General features: G+C 45.4%; 1 protein-coding gene across 1 annotated transcript in view; it reads right to left on the bottom strand.

Annotated features, from left to right (window-relative positions):
- Window positions 1-18,497, bottom strand: part of KCNJ3 (potassium inwardly rectifying channel subfamily J member 3) — a 547,722-nt gene that overhangs the window by 35,784 nt on the left and 493,441 nt on the right. The gene's annotated exons all lie outside the window — the stretch shown is intronic.

Consider the following 18,497-nt stretch of genomic DNA (forward strand, 5'->3'; position numbering starts at 1 on the left):
CACCACCCTATTTGCGTGCATACACCGCGGATCAGCGGCGGACGGAATTGCCATCCGCCGCTGATCCCACCGCCTTCCTAATGTGGCGGTGGGTGTTTCCAATGTCCACGGCTGTGAATCCGCATCCTCCAGGCCGGCGGTGGCTTTAATGCTACCATCCAGTCTGTTTTCCATTCCTAGCAATATAGATTAATGTTCTGTGACTGGATTCCATATAATACATCAGAATCTATTAATCCATGAATCAGCATCCTCCATATAATAGTTTGACTCTTCAAGGTCACTCCGACCCTCAGAGAAATCCACAAGCTATCACTGTGAACCAACTCATCACATTCAAGACTTGTTGTAATGTCAATAATGTAGTAAATTCTGGCACACCACTGTCCTAGGTGCACAACATCAAAACCCCCTGACATTTCATACATAAAAAGGGCATGTAGGAATGGAGGAGAGGTGAAGGACGGAGCCTGGAGACATTAGCAAATCCCAAATCTCAGTCAATGTGGGTTTCGGAATGCATCTAATGGACGGGATCTAAAGAGCATGTCGTCTTAAACTCCACTAGTTGTATACTAACTTCTTTAGAAAAAAAAACCATCATGTTCATTAACCAGCAGTGCATAAGTGTTTGTGAGTATGGGCATAGAATGACCCAGAGTTACTTAAAAATGCACTGCCCCTGTTCTTTATGTTTGGGACTTCTTGTTGAAGGGTGCAGCTATGGAGGGTGTAAATTCATCTACATATGTACATTACTTTGCGATGCAAGATTGTACATGCTAGAAAATGATTACTGGGCCTACCCGTTGCCGTAGAGTAAGCATGTAATTGTGTCTCCGCATAAGTTGTATGCACAAAGGCCCATTTATGCACCTTAGAAATTGCTTTCTGAATTGAGATGTGAAAAATGGTTTGCAATTTACCAATCTGCATATGAACATTTGAAGTTGAGATTAGTTTTTACAAATCCCATATGAATTATGCTTACATTCAAACCAAGAAATGATAAATAATTTGACTTATATATTGAATTCATACAACTTGCAAAGCAAGCTGTTGCTTGTAAGATTCTGATCATTGGAGCAAGTGGTGCACGAAAATCTTAGGAGCACCCCTGCAAGAAATGGTGAGGGGGCTCCGCACAATACTTATACCTTCGAGCTGACAAGCTAAGGAGTTCCTCCTTTATACTCAGAAGAGTATCCCCCACACTGCGTGGACTGTAGGGGTTTCAGCCATGCCCTTGAATGGATCCTATTGAATCTGACCGACCAGAGAACATTTCCTGGCAATACGAATGGAAGAACATTTATGGCAGCTTTAAAGTATTCTTAGGAAAGGCGTCACTTCCCTTAATCATTTCCTCTTAAATATGGATAGTACTGCATATTTTGACAGAGTATCTTAGTCACCATCATAAAGTAATTTTCAGACAAAATCAGCCAGAACTACCTAATAACATAAACAACCCTTTGAGACACTTTTGTTGATTCGAGCCTATAATTAACAAACAATAAGTGATTCATTCTCTCTATTCTGACTTTGCAGACTTTATGTGCTCACAGTATGAAGAACATGCCATCTAAAGGTCTCCTGCAGATTCTCCAGAGTTTATTGCTCCGTGCTCTCTTTTTGATTATTCCTTTTATCTGTTTTCAAAACTATGTGTTGGGATAATTATCTGAACTCAGAATGCTGTAGAGATACACATTTGAAGGTATTTAACTTTCTTTTTACTGTGCAGCGGTATTGATTTGCCTTCCACTCAGAAACTGTTTCTCAGACTTCATTACAAATAACAAATTGGTCAGCCATAATTAGAAAGGGTTGCTGAAAACGAATTAATCATGCATTTGACATCAATTATGTCAGTGCACTCACTGAGGAAAATTGTTTTATAGAAGACTTTAACATAAATATAACATACATTGTTAAAGTTTAATATAATAACTAATCTTAAAATTCCCCATCCCAAATGTAGAAAAGCATATTTAAGAAACTGTAAATACTTCAAGTACTAGTAAGTATGATAGAAGACCTGTCATTCCTTATTGAGGTATACAATGGACAAAAATGAGTTTGACTGCTTGAGTTAATATACATGCATGTGCCCACCCTTTCCTTGTCATTGGAATAGAGCATTCCTCCAATAACAGAGTCTCAGCTTAGATTTAGCATTCAATTATCAAACGGAGTTAATTATCGAATTATTATAAGATAATTGTACTACAGTGTTTTTAACGGCAAAGTAGGCAGAGGTGGTTCTTGAATGGTGGGGGGTTTGTTGTTACTTCATGGTGAATTGCTAATGGATGGAGACCTTCACTTCAGTAACCTCATGCTTTAAAATAGCCTCAGGGAGGGGGGTCCAAAGATTCAACAGTCCAGATCCAGGTCCAGAGCAAAAGTCTTAAAATATGCTAACTAGAGAAAGATCTCTGGTTCTGACGTGTCCAGTACTTCACTAACAGCCAATCTAAATAGACATTGCTTCATTTCCACTAGTGATTGCAAGTGGTGGACACCAGCATTCACTATTGGAGACCAGTACTTATTTCCATTAGTAGATTCAGACGCAGAGCAAGAGAGAGAAATGCAGAAAAAGGGTATAAATGACAGGAGTGAATTACAGAAAAAAGTATATAGAAAAAAAACCTGATTACAAGAACCTGCATGTTGTTAGATTAAGGGGCAGGAACTTTTAGGTTGCAGAAAAATACACAAGGTTGAATTATAGATTGACAGTCTATGTATTCTACAATGCCAGCACTCGCCTCTAAATAAAATCCTTGGGTCCATGCACTTAACTTTTTATGAATAATTTAGGCACTGTGTATATGTAAATGCTGCACAACCTCTGTATTCGTAACCAATATGATAATTGTGAAAATCAGGTCGGACTTAATTGGGAGATGTTAAAAGTGAGACTAAACATCTATTTTTGCAGGGGATAGGAATTTACATTTGTAGTGACTTACCACTAGTATTAAGGCCTGTGTAACCCTTTTTCCTTTGTATGTTTTGTTTGTCTCAGAGTATGGTACTGGACTGTGCCTTCTAACTAACTTCCACTTTCTTATCCTTTGAAATAAATACCCTGCCCGGCTGGGCAGTGGCAAATATAGTCTCCTATTATGGCCTATATTATTGTCTTTTTGTTGATTCTGTTAAGCTAAGGACCCCTGTTTTTCAGAAGATACGTCCCCATGGTCTGCAGCCATTGTTTGGGTTCCCTTGTGATAATTAAATATGGATTTGATTAAAGCACTCCTTTTAAAATAGAGTGCACAGTTTAAATCTTTGCTTGATAAATGTTGAGAAAGTCCTATGTTTATCATGCAATTTTCCCTGCCCATACGGTATTACATTGCCAATTTTGACTCCTACTATTAGGCCAGAAATAATAGTGATGTGCCCATCCATAAAACATGGTTAGATGTACTAAGGGTTTTGTGATAGAATGTTCTATTTAATTTGGACCAGAACCTTACATCTTTGGAAGGTATATGCTATCCCTGGACGGAAGGTGCATGAAGTCCCAGTGCTGATTGGAACCAGATTAGACAACATAATTTCCATCTCTCCAACATTGGCAGTACATGCAGAATCAGGCTGCAAAATTAGCCTTTTCTTGTCTGCACTTTACCAGAAACTCATTCGACTACCCAATTTAAGGCACTGCGCTTGGTTCATCAAGCAATATATTCATCTTTTCCATAGCTTTCGGCCTCACATTTGCAACCTTATATACAGTGGCGGCTCTTACTGGTAACGCAGTGGGGAGATGAGGTGGGGCTGGGTGGGAGGGTAGTGGAGTGTGACATACGATGGGAAAGTGGAGAGTAAAGAAATAAATCAATAAAAGCACTTACTTTGCACTCGCACCATCGCAGAGCCGGCGTTGCTGTGAGCGCAAAATAAGTGCTTTCATTGAATTATTTCTTTACTCCCCACTTTACCGTCGTATGTCACACTCCACTAAATGCCCACCCAGCCCCGCCCCGCCTCACCGCTGCCCAGCATTACCTGTGTGAGCCACCACTGATAATATAACCTCAAGATCTATGCAATTCTCCAAAAAAGCTCCCGTGCAAATCCATTACATAAAGAAAACCCCCATGGAAGTCAAAACCTTTTCCTCTCTGGCCCAAAAGGCATTGAATGTCTCCTTGTGAAATTGGGAAATAACCATTTCATACCTCGAATTTAGAAAGACACTTCAAAATGTGTTGTTTAATGAACAAGCTGCTTTTGTCGCTATCCATTATGTGTAGCACCAAGAGACCTTGGTTCAATAAGGACTCAATAAACTCAATTAATATAATATAATCACTTTATTGAGCTTGTCTTCCTTGGGCGTGGAAGGTTTTCACTTTCCTCATTTGGGGCCATTGATGAGTTGAGGTTGAGTGGTATCTTTGGTGTGGTAACGCTCAGCCTCTATCACATGGGGTCTAGAGCTCCCAGATTTACTGATTTTACCAACCAGATAATTAAGCTGGTAAAGGAGTCCTGATTTGAAAGGGGCTGCAGGCAAAAGTAGAGCCGGCCCCTGTTCAATGGCTCTGACGACACAATGGGAAGAATGGGAGGCTCCTTCCAACCTGATGCTAACATCCCATGTGCCTGACACCCTCCCAGCTCCCACCCATCACCCCCTGCCAAGAGCAATTTCCATCACTCCAATTTATACCCTGCTCATGGGAGGTGGTGAATGGAAGCGGCCCATTGTATCACATGGAATGCGGACACGCATGCAGGTTTTTCTTTTTTTATAAGTGAACACTGCATGGTAGTATTAACTGACTGGCTAATTGTGTCCTAGGTAATTCTAATCCCCTGCATTGCCCAATTGATAATCAGTACCTACGTGTCGAATGCTGTCTCCAAGGTGAACGGAACGGAGCTCTGGAGATATTTTATATTTATGGTCATAAACCATATACTTTGTTTTGATGGTGTTTTTGTTTAGTGAAAGATTTGTCTTCTTTCAATCTTTGTGCTTGCTTGCTGTTGTAGTTGGGATGGTGTCCTGGTATGTTACATTAAAAACAGTATCACAAAGAGTTTGGATTTACATGCTTCTTTAATTTTGTCTACAGCATGTTATCAGAAGTGTTTGCTTTCCATTTTTCTGTACTCAGCACGTGGACTCCAATTTCCTTTTTTTCTGGAAATGGTTACACGTTTTTCGTTGCAGCCAGGCTGCTGACACATCATTTTTTTCACTGATGTGATTTGATTACATAAATTGATGTTGAAGTGTAAGAAGCTCTAAGCTGTAAATGCCTGCTCAGGTCTTTCTGAAAGCAAAATTACCGTGTATATGTTCTAATGTTTTTCAAAAAATTGATTTGCAACAAAAAATAGAACTCAGCACCTTCTCAAACAAAATCAAATACAATGGAAAAAATGTGACAGTCGGGGGTTGTAAATGCAGTGTCCACTTACATTTATGATATGTCTTGTTTCTGGCAGGAATGGGGGGTTATATTATAGGCATTGTGCTGACTTAATTTTTCTTGCTTTGCAGCAAATAACGTACGAACCTTACATCAGAATTTAGATTCATATGGGCATTTCCACAAACTGCATTTTGTGGTACATAAAGTAGTACTTCAGTAGTATTACTCTCATAATACAAAATGATGTACACAGCCTTAAAGACGAAATCCTCTGCTTCGCTTATCTTTTCTGTCCACAGATCTCCGCGTATGGTGGTATACTTTTTGGTAGTAAATAGGGAGAGACAAGGATGAATTACTGCAAAATGTACACTACTTAGGGGCTGATTCCGATTTCGGATGGACCTGAGTCCGTCCGACATCGGCCAGAAGCTGTAACCGACCGACCTGCTGTCATCAGTTACAGCCCTGTTAGTACGATGCGACCGAACAGGGTTCGGTCGCATGCGTATACTTAGCAATACAAGCATGCATTCTGAGCGGAATGCATGCCTGCATTGCTGAAAGCAGGGGTGCAGTTCATCCCTACACCCTGTGGCCGACACCCCAAGATGCCTGCCACCGGGTGCAGGGATCAACAGAGGGGCACCATAGGTGCCCCCAGGCTGCCATCCGGCAGCCTCACACCTGTGGGGGCCCTGCTGGGGGCCCCCAGAGACAGCTTCCGACTGCCTTTTCGTGCCGGACACACCGGCACGAAAAGGCAGGGAAAAGATGCCATCGTACTCCCTCGGTCGTAAAGAGGCGACAGGGGGAGTATTGAGAGATTTCCGGTCTGTGGACAGGGTCGGAGCCACAATCCGGAAATCCGAGTTGGATTCCTTTCCAACCGAGCCCATCGGAATGGCTCAGTCGGAAACGAATCTGGCCGGCACTGACCGATTCGGTCGGAATGTTCGGAGCCCTTCCGGCCGAATCCGGCATTGGCCCCTTAGTAGTAAATGACAGTGGTTTTAGGGAACTATGATCCCAAGTCAAGCAGCACTGATAACCCTAGTCAAGTTAAGAAGAAGGCAAACTCTAGATTAACCTGTGCTCACCCTTTAGTAGCGTGGCACAAAGCAGTCAGGCTTAACGTAGTGGCAATATGTAATATATTTGAGTAACATTTCAAACAGTGAAATAAAACACTAAAAATGTTCCGTCCCTGGTTAGATTAATATAACTTAGTTTAATACATAAAACAAGACCAAAATAACAAAAATTTAATAAGTAGAACTTGAGATAGGAACTTTAAAAAAATAAACTGTAAAAAGGCAATATGTGCTAACTTGGGATATCTGGTCACACCAGACCCAGACAAAGTCAAAAGTTCCGGCTGACTGTGATGTTGCAGAGGTCAGACACAGGAACTCAGTGAGGCCCACTAAACAAAAGTACCTTGATCCTGGCTGCGTCGGTATCCATACGCTGGTCCTGATCAGGGCAGCAGCGATGATGCATGGGATCTGATGAGCAAAAAGCTGGGATGTTAAGATTCAACATCGTCGTCAAGGATGCATTCAAAGGAGATGTGCAGACCTTGTACAGTGGTGCTTCTGAAGGTGATGCTTTGGGGTCAATCCATGGAACAGGAGCGATGCGCTGGTTCTCATCCAAACAACAGGCGTCATGCATGGTATATGTATATATATATATCAGCAGCAGACTCCCTCCGAAAAAGAAGCAGAAGCCCAGAGGAGAACTGTTTGGAAAGGCCTTTATTTCCTCAGAACGATTCTCGTGGCGGCGGATGCATTTCGGCTTGCGCCTTCTTCAGCGCCCAACACAAGAAAGGAAAGTCATGGTAAGTGTTCACCTTGCTGCCTCTTCAGTAGATGACGTTGGTCCGCTCCTCCCACCAAAGCAATCCTGCTCACCTGTTGCAGGGCGTTACAAATGTTCAGACTACAACTCCCAGGAAGCTTAATGTTCAAAGCAGCTCGGGTCGGTGAAGTGTAGGGAGTGTGCTGGTTCAAATACCAGCAGCGGATCCAAAAAATGGAGCAGGATATCAAGACCCTCCACAGAGGTCCTGTGTCAAAAAAGTCTCTCCTTGAGTCCCCTCGTACCGCCTCAGCCCCCCCACACAGGAAGATGAATGAGCAGGGGTCAAAGTGCATGAAGCAAAATACCCAAACAGAGGCAAAATACCTCAACTGCTCCGATCGTCCTGTTAGAGAGGCGGGTACCGGACACTATCCATCCCTGGAGGTAACGAAGTGCAGTGAAGCATGCCAGCTTATGGTCCGAACCCAATGACGAGGCGGGGACTTCTGAACTGCGCCACTGGCAGGCGCAGAAAATATCAGCAGCAGACTCCCTCCGAAAAAGAAGCAGAAGCCCAGAGGAGAACTGTTTGGAAAGGCCTTTATTTCCTCAGAACGATTCTTGTATTCTCGTATATGTGTAATGTGATCAAGGCCGCATGTCTGGGTGCAGAAACGCATCATTTGGACATCTGATGCTTTGAATAAACACCCTTGAGCACTAAGTCTTGCCTGTGGAGTCTGTTTCCTGGTTCAGCGCCGCTGTTAAGGTTGGTTGCCTTGCAGGGACTTTTGTGCGTTATATATAAATATATATACATATATACATACAAATATTAAGTTCCGTTTTTTACTATAGAAAATCCTACTTGCAACCTTTATCCCATCCCTGCTCTCTCTCTGGCTCATCCCAAACCTTTCTGATTACTATGAACCCACAAACTTCCTTCTCAAACTTTCACCTCTACTTTTTCCACTTTCAAATTCATTCCTATTATCCTATCTCTACTCTAAATTATACTAAACACACAAGGATTCCAAGAGCGGGGGATGGTCAGGTCATGGACAATGATGGTGGCTGCTCACTTGAAGAGCTGAGCACGGTGTGGACTCTGACAGTCATGTGAGTTTCATAAGTACCAGCTCCCATCCCCTCCCGGCTCCTGTGATCCTAATGGGGGGGATCTAGCTATCAACACAGTGGTGCCAAAGACATGGCCATTTCACCTCGAGCCACACAGGAGGGCCTGAAGCCTACCACCAAACAACACCCTTGATTTCAGGTGTGCCATGTACCTCCATGTGTCTGCCTCTAGCAGCATGCCCATAACTGCAACACACCACTGCTAGGTCCTCATCTGTGGTGCCACTGAGGGGTCTGGAGCTTTATTCTAAATCGTGTGCAACCTCATGCCGGCCGCCCACTTCATGCCTACGTGGGTAGGCCTAGCCTACCGAAGAGCTCAATTCTGCTGCCTTGGGGCTGGCCATGCAGTTTCACTGCGATCATTGGGAACGTTCAGGTGTTGCCCGAGGAGCATCTCCTGGTTAGTGGGCTGCGGTCGGGCTCCTCTCCTCAGCTCTATCTGGTGACCCACAATACCCTTTATCACTCTGAGCCCTGTGGGTGCCCATCGTCACCGAGGTTGGAGTGATACACAGGACCTTAACAACACCTGCTTTCGGAGTCTGCATTACCACGCATGGCCCTCCCCCACCATAGCATTTAGGGCTGAACCTTCATTGTTGGGCCTCTTCCTCACAGGCCATGAGCCCGCTATATACAGGGCCCAGCAACACATCAATCTCCAGCATCCCCATGGACCTGTATCACTGCATCCACCTGGGCTGTGCAGCCCTAGTGTGCCACACTTCACCTCACTTGCCCTCCTCCACCCAGTTGTGTACAGCTGATCTACTCCATCCGTAGTCTTCTTGAGGTTACCCGTCCGGCCTCGGCCCTTTTTCATTTGACTGCAAGCCCACAGAGTGAATGAGATGATACCCATGGGCTTATAACAACCACATCGGCCACATTGGTCACCCAGAGGCTAGGAAGACTCTGAATACTCTGCCCCTGACTGCATCATCAAAAGGGGCCCACTATGGAACCTTCTGGGCCAGGGTTCTTCTTCGATACTCTGCTTCTCGCACCTGTTTTGCCCTGGTCATCAGGGTGCTACCAATTGGAGGGCTGGCCCATTCCTCTCAAAGTGCATGTGGACAGGACTGGGGCGCGCCACCTCCCCTGAGTGGACGCATAGGCCTCCAGGCATTGATTCTCCTTCGGATGCCTTCTCCTTTCTGAACACCTTCACAGGTGACTGACCACATGCCGATCACATTTCGAGGAGTCCTTTTGAGTGTCCAAACTTTTTCTCCTCTCTGTTCCCTGATTTAGCAAAGCCCACCAGCAAATCCTCCCATCAGCTGCTTTTCTCAGAGGCAGTCTCCCACATCGATCCATGGACGCTTCTCTGGCAACATCTACCGCCCCAACCGCTGCACCCATCCCGTCCGCAGCCAGGTACCACAATGGACTGCATTTTGCAGGAAGTCACTGCGGTTGGTTGCCACCTGGAAGGCATTGCCTCAAAAATATCACACCTCACTACTGAGACCAATTATTGTATCTTCGGAACAAACTCACAGACCTGGAAGAAAGTAGCCACTTAATTTTCTTCTTTTCACTATTTATTGTTTCAGGCTACCAACCCCTCTCCCAAGTCCAAGGGTTCTTTCCACTTCATTTCCTTTCTTTTCTTTTACTTTTTTTCTTCTTCATTTATTTTCTCATTTTTTCCTCTAATATTTCACTTTGTACTTGTGTCTTCTCAGCGCACTCACATATCCCTGCCACCACTCTCCCCTACCACGATGGCCGTCTATACCTCTCCACCCCCTAACCCCTGTGAGCTGTCCCCTGGAATGTTCATGGCCTGATACATTTCATAAAACAAAAAAAGGTGCAGTCCTATCTGCAGTGCAAGTGTTTGGATGTGGCCCTATTGCAGGAAACCCATTGCTCCCATCTGGAGTCTGAAAAACTGGGGGAGACTGGGGGGGCGGGTGGTCAAAAGAAGTTGTCTGACAGCACCGGCAGCCGGCCTCAGACACTCTTAAGACATGGAAGGATCCTGACAGCTGTATGTATTTATGTCTTTGCTAAACACAGGCTCGGAAAACAGATGCTTTGTGTCGACTCTGTGTACGCACCTACAAGTCCCAAGTGCCACTTCTTTCTACTGCTCAACCATCTCCTAGTGGAAATTGGATCATCCCACTTTCATTGGATGGGACTGGACACTGGTGCTGGATGCTGGGCTTGTCTGCACTGGCCCTCTGTATGTAGGTAATACCATGGACCAGGCCATTATAGAGGAAGTCACTTCTGACTATGGCCTTGTGGATCTCTTGCACTTTTTGCACCAAGAGGACCAGGAATATACGTTCTTGTCACCGGTTCATGGTACCAGGATGGATTACTTCCTGGCTTCCCCATGTTAATACCGGAGAATACTACATCAATGCACGTCATGAAATATGAATGTATGATAACGAACTCCCATCACTGTTGTTGAAATCACCCAATGTGATCTTCCCCTTAACCTGAGTTACAAATACATGGTCAGGCAGGCCGTGTGACCTAGGCCCAATGTAACTGATTGACAGATCACCAGTGGGGTGAACCGTAACCCTTAGAAAAATGTGTGAACAGGAAAAACCCTGATTGTTCTCAAAGATAGGCAGCAACATCACAATAGTCTCAGGAGACTGGCCGCAATAAAACCCTTTTGGCCGGAGGGACTTGTGTTCCCAAAATCACTAAAATGTCAGATGCCACACTAAGGAGTCGATTAGGATGGGGGAAGGACCGCCACTGCAGGGCTGACGATGCTGTGGCAGTCCTTCTGCCATCATACAGTGAATTTTTCACAGCCAAATTAGGATGACGGGGGGAACCAAAGCGGACGCAAAGACCGTCCGCACGGAACTGCCAAAAGCAATCATTCAGATTGCCTGGTGGACAGTGCAGGGAGCATCAAATGGTGGCGGTGCCTAGCAGGCACCGTCCACCAAATTATGAATGCTGTTTTTGAAAGCCTTTCCATGGCTGCGATGCCACCATGGAAAGGCTTGTGGAGATTTGTATTGGGGCCTTTGCGAGCCCCCCTTGTGTAGGGGGCGGTGAGGGTGCACTTGGGGGTTACCATTGGTACTCTCTACATTTCACAGCACTAGGTGGCAGACACCTTGTGGTGCCTGACACGTAGTGCTGTGAAATGCGCAACATGCCATTTGTACTTTGTGGCGGGTGCTGCTTTCAGCAGCACCCGCCACAATGTTAAACATCAGAATGCATCTGCCATGTGGCGGTTGCATCCTGATTTGTGGTGCGGGACTGCCGCATGTATGGCAGATGTTCTCGGTCTACACAGGGATGGCGAACATACTCCAGTCCGTCAGGCATCACAATGAGCCCCTAAGTAAGGAATACCTAGCAAATCAGAATACAGCATGTACACGCAGTGATCACGCGCCTCCCATATCAGTCATCTGCACACCTACCCACTGGCCCTGCATTGTGTCAGCATAAAGTCAAGGCCTACCTGCGCCTCTTAGAAAACTGACAGATTTATGACCCCATGTCTAGGCCTAGATTCCTGTTCTAAAAATAATGTAAAAGTTGTTTTATTACACTCTGTGAAATGAATAAAATGATGACCAAAATCAATGTACTTCGAAACCATCTTCAGACCCTTACTCTGTTACCTGTTCTCCCGGCAGCTGCGTTTGATTAAACCAACAATTTTTTTCTAGGTAAATTCATATTTGAGCAGCACCAATCAGTGGTTGCACTTTCCCAGGGATCCCATATTTGGGAGCCTGCGCTCTCCAACCATTTTTATAATCCTAATATCCCTAGTCTTGGTTCTTGGCTCCCCCGGGTGTAAACCGTGACATCTGGACATATAACACTACCATACTTCTCAAAGCAAATCCTAGCTCAGATCTCAAGTTTCTACTTACTTAGAACATAACAGGGGGTTTATCTCTTCCTACTGAGGATTATGGGCAGCCGCAAAAGCTACTATCTATGGCCAGATTATGTGAGACGCAGCCCTTGCTAATGCCCAGAGAGAGTCCCAGCAGTGCGTCCTGGAGGGTAAGACTGTGTACCTCACATGCCTCTACACTGCGAATCAATTGTCCTCTCTACGTCGCCGCTTTGCGAAAACCCTCATGGACCTCAATGCCCTGTTCACATTTAAGGCTGAATATACACTTCAACGGGTTAAGTGTTGTCTATTAAATCCATTGGCGGTAGTATCCTCACCCGCCCACATAACATTGTGAATGAATTGCAGATTTCTATCAGGTCATATACACCCCAGAGGTGATCGATGAACCTGCCTGCTTAGAGGCCTTCTTTGATAGTGTGCCCCTCTCGAGTCTCAATGAGTCCGGTAGAAACCTGCTTGAGGGGAAAATCAGCAAAACAGAGAGAGCCCAGGTCATCTCCAGGCTTCTCTACCACATGGCCCCCAGGGAAGATGGCTTTCCTGCAGAGTTCTATAAGTGGGCAGGAGAGAATTTGGTGGACTGCCTTTATGAAACGTTTCACGAGGCCGACTAAATAGGTTCCCTTAGGTCCATCTCTAATAGGGCAGTAATAGCGCTCCTTACTGAGCTTGGGAAAGATCCCGTACTCCGTGGGAGCTACAGACCCATTTCCTTAATTAATGGGGACATCAAGATTCTTGCTGGTGTCCTCACAGCTCATCTCTGCAAGGTGATCCCATCCCTGATCCACCATATGCAACAGGGTTTCGTTCCCAGCCGCTCATCCAGGAATCACCTCCACATTATTGCCCATGCCCTGTGGTTGGCCCGGGACTTGCAAGATGAGGGCCTCGCTCTCTAACTCACTGTCAAAAAGGCATTTGACAGAATCGAGTGGAGGTACCTTTTTGTGACCATCTGGCGGTTTGGCCTGGTGGATGTATTTATAACCAAAGTCCATTGGCTTTATGACTCACCTACTGCCTAGGATAATTGTGAAGGGTTTCTCTCAGAACCATTCCCATTATGGAGGGGGACTCGGCAGGGCTCCCGGCTTTGGGCCCTACTGTTCCTTCTTGCCATTGAACCCCGCACAGCCTCTCTTTGCCAATCTCAGCACCTCACTGGCATCCCCATCCTGGTGAGACATCCACTGTCTATCTTTACCGTCTATTTTTACATGGATGATGTCTTGCTTACCCTATATGATATCCCACATTCCCTTGTGGCCCTTTTAGACATCCTTTCTGGCTTTGCCGTTGTTTTGGGTTACCTTATAAACTGCGACAAAAGTGAGGCGCTGCAATGTTGCAGGTGACCACCAGTGTGGCGATGTCCGCCTATCCATTCCAACCGAAATCCTTTTGCTTCAAGTATCTGGGGGTCTATATAAACAGAGGTTTGGAGTGCATAGTGGTGGGCAACCTTGCTCCCCTGCTGGCAAGTGTGAAGCTGGACTTTGAGAAGTAGACCCACCTCGGAATCTCATAAGAGAGGGTACAGGCAGTGGGAATGGTGACGCTACCAATATACACCTACATCCTAGGTATGCTGCCCTTATTGATCCCTCTCTCATAAATACGCTTTGCTGACCGGAGTAAGCAGTCTTTCTTCTGGGGGGCCTCCTGCCCCCATTTGGCTAATACCAAACTCCTGGCTCACCGATCATGTGGGGGCCTGAGTTCTGCTTTCAATTGAGCACTACCCCTTAGTTCTCCACTTGTCCCAGCTTGCTTACTGGAATCTGGATCTGCCACAATGGGTGCTAGTGGAGCATACACTGCTGGGTTGTCCACAAGGGTTGCACCCACTCTATGAGGGTGGCATACCTATCCGGGGACCCGCCAATCAAGTCAAGGCAAAATTATGGCCACAGTCCCACTGCCTGTTAGTGGTGGACCCTTTCTACTGGACCACGCATCATTGTGGGGCTACTCTAGCCTATGCATAGGTGACAAGATGTTGGATTGGGATTGCTCAGCGGGCACCAGCAGTCTCCATCAGATCATTGACCAGAGTGCCCTAAAATCCTTTGTGATGCTCCTTAAAGAATTTGGCCTTTCACCCTGCCAGTTTTGGCTGTACATACAGCTATGCCATTGCCACAACTGTGGCCTGGGTGTGCGACCCTATGTCCTCCAACCCTCTCCTGTTATCTCCTTTATTAGAATGTGTGGTCACTTCTGCAGTGTGATGTCCTGCTTCTATAGCCTCTTAAGCGTCATCTTTTTTCCCTACCCCTTCTCAATTGCCTCCGCATCACATGGCAAAGCTCCAGATGGGTTACGAACTGAAGTATTGGTCAATGCTCCTTGAGCCACTCGACCATGGGGCACAAGAAGCACAATTAAAGTTTTGTCTTTTTAACTCACTGCATGACTGTAAAGCTGTGAGCCTCTTACCCAACACAAGCTGCTGGCACTGCTCCCATGACTGCTGTGACCTGTTGCACGTCCTCTGTGACTGCCCCTCGATACAACCTTTCTGGGAGGCAGTTGGCCTACACTGAGTTAGACCCTACCAGTTGTGACCCCTCTCTCGTGCCACCTGATCCTTCTACATGACCTCACGGACTCTCCAGACGTCTCTCGCCTACAACGGCATCTCTTGCATACAGCACTTGCCACAGCTAAGATTTGCATTCCCCCACACCTCCTTCCCATGATGAATGGTTCTCGATGATGTATCAGACTGTCTCCTACGAGCGAGTCATCTCCAACAACCAAGACAAAGCCGAGGCCTTTCTTCACACCAATGCACCCTTCCTCCAAGACGCTGCCTGCTAGTCCTTAGCTGTGTGTGCACCCACACCTAACAAGTTGGCTGGATCCTAAATTAAATTACACCACATTGAACTCGCCCTTGCAAGCCTACCTGGTCATGACGCTTGCAGATGCATGCCTATGTTATTCTCTTTTTATTCCTCTCTTGTTTTTGCCTTCTCCACATAACGCTTCCTCCCTGCTCCTTGTCCTTTTCCTTCCTCTCTCTGTCGTTCCCTTCACTCCCACTCCTCCACCTCTTTCCCCTGTTCCCCCTCCACAGACATATGGATGCGAGTATCGATTCCCAACTTGTTTTTGCCTTTCCCTTCATCCTCTTTTGTCATGTTTTCATTTCCTTTTTGGTCCCCTCCCATACCTTGTATTGTATTGTATTCAGTTGTGGACATTCGTGTCCTCCTTGAAATTGCCCTTCCAAGCCCTTTAAGGGTTTGTGCTTTGTGGCATCTCAGCTTGTCATGTACCCAATGTTTTGTTTCATTATGTACTGTATTCCTTAGTGCTGTAATATTGTCTCAGGAGTGGCATCTCCTATTGCAGCCCTATTTTACATTGTTTTGTTCTGATTTCTCAATAAAGAATTAGCGAAGAAATAAAAAACAAAAATTCAAGAGCACAAACCTAACACAACTAATTACAAAAAAGACACTTTTTGCTAATTTACTAACTAGTAAATTCTAATCGTGGGTGCCACAGTAGCGTGCTACTCTCTGCAAAGCACATTAATGACTTATGAAGGGTAGTAAGTGCTTCATAAATACCATTCACAATTACAACTACAATTACAAAAAGGGACACTTGTTTAACGTTTAAGGGCTCTGCAGTACAAGCCCACAGAGGGCCCCAGTTTCGAAAGACCCCAGTTGTCTTCATTAGGACACAGTGTCCCTGACGGACATACATAGGTGATCTTGTTTTGCAGGATACTGCCCCCTTTCACCCTCTGGGTTAGTGGGAAAAAGGAACTGTATGTCCTCGTAACAAGTCTCAGGAAGAATATATCTTGGAATTTGCCACAGTTTCCCTCTATTCTAGGCCAGGTAGATTCATGAAATACCTCTGATTTTCCATATAATTTCGGAAGAAAGGTTTGCTCTGTCTTGGCCTAAAAAGCTTACTTGCTCACAGTACTTAGCTGATATCCACCAATTCCATCTCAAGCTAGTACTCACACTTTCCCCTGTGATTTTCTCAGCTGTGTGATGCTAACAAACTCTGTGAAATTTAGATTAAGATTACCCAAGCCTCAGAAGGCAATTTTTGGAAATCCAACCCCTGGTCCCAAGATAGCTCAGGAAGAGGAATTCCACTAACCCAAGACCATCAACCTTTTTAGTTTCTGGGACTTGAAATGTGGGAAATTCTCTGCAGCAGTCTGCTAGAGGTGAGGACCAATAGTTGCAACTATGTGTCAGCTCTAGGCAAGCCCAACAAGTTTCCTATCATCATGGACGTCAATTTTCCAAACTGTCAGAGGTAGCGGAAGACACATTGCATGCCATTTGATCTTCACTTTTACACTCACAAACGCTTACACATACACACACATTCACACCTCCCACATACCAACACCCACATACACACTCTCTCACATAAACACACTAACTTGCAAGCATACACAAACATACATTTAAAAGCATGTTTTTACTTACCTCAGCTCACTTGAGATGGGAGGGCAATATTTGAGCTAATTGTACTCTTTCCCTGTGTTCCTGGAACTTTTTTGCCACCTCTGAGGACAGGGGTAGCAAAGGTACTGCCATGGGACTCAAGGGTCAAGGCAGGGGTCGCAGCTGCAACTCCCAGTGACCCATAAATGACACCCATTTCAATCATATACTGCTATTTGTGAAAAAAAACCATTGAACTTGATAGTAAAGCATAGGATTAGTCTTAGTGCCTTATTACGAGTATGGCGGTCCATAGGCCCACTGTAATCACTGCAGGCCAGCCTGCAGTATTACGAGTGTGGCAGATGGACCATCACTGGACCGCTGCAGCCGCTGTGGATCCAGAATTCCGTTGTAGTCGTGCAGTTGTCAGGGAGCTGCAATATGCTGGCTTTGCTGCTTTGACACAGTCGAGCATATTATAAGTCGGCTTTCCACCACCCCTTTCATGGCAGAGAGCCCACCATGAAAAGGTTGGTGAAGTGGCAACTAGGGAGGCCCCAACAGAGTCCCCTAATGCTCCTAGGCCTGGGGTTGCATGCAGGGGGCACCTGTTTTGCCCCCCTGGAAATAGGCACCCCCAGTACCTACACGGTGTGGCAATCATGCCATACTGCATAGGAACATGCAAGCATTGCTCTCACCATGGTGGTCTGCATGTTAGGCTCTCCCATGAGCCTAACAAGCCAAAGCCGTCAGCCACCACTGCACCACTCACCCACCATGGATAACAGTGATAATCCAGCCGGGGGTGCACCACGGCATTGGCGGTCCTTCAACGGACGGTCTGGTGGCTGCACCGCTGGAGGACTGCCAAAGTCATAATAAGACCCTTAGCCACTAGATGTGCTATTTGTATTTCGAACCAGTCAAGAATGGCAAAATGACTAAATCTGTTTACCCTCAGTATACTTAGCATCACATAACTTTCTAAATAAACACTGTACCTAGATTCAAAATATGCATATTTCCCTTAAGATATGCAACACAGCTACTATCTGCTACCAGAAACTACATCCTAAAGTAGGATAGACAACAAATATATGTTTTTATGGAGCTCGGTGTTACATAATAGTTATCTGTCTATTTGTTACCTTAGCCACAGGAAACATCATAATAAGTGGTCAGGATGTCTGTCCAGCATGAAGCTGTGCAGTACTATCTTCAGTGCTTAACTGAAAGTGAGTAATCTGAACGATGTCACTTGTCTCGTAAGTATGCCTCAGAAAAATGCTCATTATTCTGATGACATTTGTAACATTCATAGATTGTATAATAAGTGAGCATTTCTTAGCATTTTACATTACGTCATTTTGCGTACTTCCCCCTCCTTTGGTGACTGGTTGAAAAATGCTCACTATGAAAAAATTCTGTTTGCGCCACTCTCATCCCAAGATCTTGTATGACATTTTAAGTTGCAATAAAAAAGTTACACGATATATCCACAAACTTCATTTCAGGCTAACAGAGTATAGTTGCATACTATTTTAATTTTTTTAGGAATCTTCACAACAAGAAATTACGCAGGGTGGCACCCCCGCACATAAAAACCCAGACGCCACCACACTGCTGCGGATTGGCAAACTATTAAGGCTGCGGTTCCTTGATCAGCTATTGTGCAGATCTTGGACATTACTAGGCCGATGTGGTACCATACAAATAAGTCAAGAGGACACACATGGCCCTACCTACAGGTTTGCCAACCTACAGGTTTGTTGTTTTTTAGGACGTTAAATCCGTTGTAATGAACGCTTGCTTCAGGGC

This window comes from Lissotriton vulgaris, chromosome 2_1 (assembly GCF_964263255.1).
Source record: "Lissotriton vulgaris chromosome 2_1, aLisVul1.2, whole genome shotgun sequence".
Lineage (NCBI taxonomy): Eukaryota > Metazoa > Chordata > Amphibia > Caudata > Salamandridae > Lissotriton > Lissotriton vulgaris.